Source organism: Nannobrachium achirus, assembly GCF_963921795.1.
Source record: "Nannobrachium achirus genome assembly, chromosome: 6".
NCBI lineage: Eukaryota > Metazoa > Chordata > Actinopteri > Myctophiformes > Myctophidae > Nannobrachium > Nannobrachium achirus.
The window spans coordinates 65,619,616-65,622,732 of record NC_137815.1 but is presented as its reverse complement, the minus strand read 5'-3'; positions in this window follow the sequence as shown (position 1 = coordinate 65,622,732).

Below are 3,117 nucleotides of genomic sequence, written 5' to 3'. Positions count from 1 at the left end.
CTGACGAGCACTAAGAATTGAGGAATTACATTTTGTATAACACAATTCTATTGTGAAAATAGCAGATCTACATGCTCACAACGCCTCGTTGCGAGGCGTTGTGAGCATGTAGATCTGCTATTTTCACAATTTCTGCCTCAAACATTTGACAATTTGGCAAATGTCTAATTTGTCATTTCAGAGTTATTAAAAATCCTTAAATTGTCACTTTAGAAATGTGCAGATACCCTCTACACACTTTAACTTTAGGTTGGCTTGTTCACTGTTGAGAGAGAAAACAATGTTGCACATTAAGTTAATCATCTGGGGAGCCCCCAAAATAATTTGGGGACCCCCCTGGGGGTCCCGACCCACAGGTTGAGAACCACTGCGGTAGATGGTAGATGGAGTGCTGGTGCATGCAGAGGACTGAGGTGTGTGGGTGTGTGCTGTGATTTGTGTAGGAGGCAGCCTGACATGTCTGGAAAGTCTAGACCAGACCAGGACAGATTGGGATGAATGAGTCTGAGGAACCGAGCCGTTTAGAATAGATGAACGCAGACAAAGTTGAGCCACAAATCAATTATCCTAGAACTGTAGACAAAGTGCTCTTAACAGCTGCATGGCTAAACTGACTATACAGTCCATGTTAACAAGCCTTCACCAGCTCCTTATCCACGTGATCATTTGTTTCCTGTTGTCAGACATTCATTTAATTTGAGTGTAGGTCTACAATAATCTGTGAACACAACCTTACAGAAATCAGAAAGGGTCTGAAATCAGATGAATCAATTGAGTCGGCCTACTTTCACCACTAGATCTCCCACCATGCTCATTGTGACTTATGACTATTCTACTAGATCCGTTTAATGCTTCTACAGGTTGGTCTGTGTTGAACAGAAAAAACATATTACATATGCATATACTACTAAAACTATGGTATTTACTCATTTATTTATCATATTTATAAATGGATCAACGCAGAATTAGTCAGAATTTCAGGGTGCATGTGTGTATTTGAGAAAATGCCATGCACATGAACAAGAAACAACAACTTTAACCAATCATAACAGGTTTATTTTCCACATCACACGTGTAAAGGAATTCTTCCCTTAATTTTTTTTAACTCATATACTGTAACATTGAATGACAGACAGATAGAACACAGTACTATATGCAGAAGATAAACTAAGCAGAAAAACTGTCGTAAAACACAATGCAAAATAAATGGTATTTACAATAGAAAGGTCAGGGGGAGGTAAGGATAGCCTTAAGGCCCTTTGTTTTCTTTTACCAGTTTTGAGTAGCAGCTGCCTCTAAGTGGCTTTTCAGTGCTGTTTTAAAGGAAGGTATAGATTCACACTCCTTTGTGGCCTTGATTATAATTACATCTAACAATGCTTCTCCTCCATTCACGATTGGTGAATGTAGCCTTGGCAAGGAAAATTTGATGTCTTCAGGGAGTTCAGGCGGTAACCATCGATCATCATCAGGTGTTTCGACCCTTGAACCGCTACACCCTCCTGATGGCAGGGTCGGCAGTGGTGGCCAAATCACTGCCCATCTCCTCCTCCTGGCCAAGGCTAAACTCCCCTCTCCTGCTCTATTTTATTTTTCCAACAAGAGGCTCCTCTGGGGAGGTATTGGGTGGGTCCCTCCTGAGGTCTTGAGGTGACACAGGTGCGTAGAGTTCTCCGGTACTGTGGGCTTCAGTATAGCAGGAGAACGCATTTGACCTTTTTCTTTCTTTTTTTTGTTGCCAAATCTGGGTTGAACGTGTAATAATAGTAATAATAGCTAAGTATAGCTAATTGGATAATAATAATAATAATGTAATAATATAAAGAATATATACTGGTCATATAGACTAGAGTGTAGGAGGTAAATCCCAATTAAAAAAAAAAAAAAAAACTACAAAAAGATAAGCCATCAGTAGCCTTACTGCAAGTAAGGTTACTTATTTTTAGTAATTTGCGGTAGACGGATAAAAAGTGTTGCACATCTCCTTGACCAGATCAACAGTGTGGATAACAGATCTAATTTCCTGAAGTGAAATTCTAGGGCTATATGATCAAATCCACCAGTTCAATGGTTGGTACTTTAAGACCTTTCACTCCCAAATTCAGATCTGTGTACCGTTTGGCTTTGAGGGAATGTCTAGTGTGAATCAACAGGGACAACTGTGGTCACAATGTCACAGTCCTTACAGGGGCAGAGATGTTGCTGTTATTGTTTGCAAACATCCTGCCCACATAACCCGGCATGTTCCTGAAACTGGTAGCGCCATGTAACACAGGACAGGTTTTGGTAAGACACAGGGACGTGTAGAGAAAGTTAGAGAGGCAGGGGCTGACATTTCTAAAAAGGCCTTTAGGTGAAAATATCATAACGCGTTGTGAGCTTGGAGGTACTTATACCACACTAAACTAAGCATAATCAGATGATTATGGAGATGTGGCGTAACGGCATGGATTTCTACACAGAGAGGGCAATTCGTTCAACATAAGATGCTGCATTCAAGTTCAGGAGAGTTTGGACAAGGTAATTTTCTCTTGAATGCTGCCTTTAGGTATAGCATGGAAAGGGGGCGTTTGTGTTTCTTTCATCATAGTGAAAACTGCATTCATGGTCTGGTGGGGGCACCTTTTACAGACGGTAAGCCTTCGCTTTCATACCTTTGATGTCTATGTGTGCACGTGCCTGGGTAAGACTCAGGAGAGTTTATACCCAACTGTTTACATGGAACCTGAATAAAAGTATATCCCGATTCAAACAACATATACCACCCCTCCAGACCGGAATGGAATATTCTATTCTATTCTATTCCAATTGAGGTGTTTGCATGAGCATTTTTATTCTGAATGAGCAGTCATTCCGAATAGGCTACAAGTGGAATATACCTGTGCATGTACAATGTTCCATTCCGGTCTGGAGGGGTGTTATATACCGTTTGAATCGGAATATAGGCTACTGTTATTCAGGTTCCATATAAACAGTTGGGTATGAATCTCTGTTCAGAATGAGTTAATTCTGAATGAATAAATATTGACCATGTAACCACTGTATCAGACTTCTCAGACAGTGTAGTAATCACTATAGCATATAATTGTGTTCCTCCATAATCTTCGCAGTTATGGT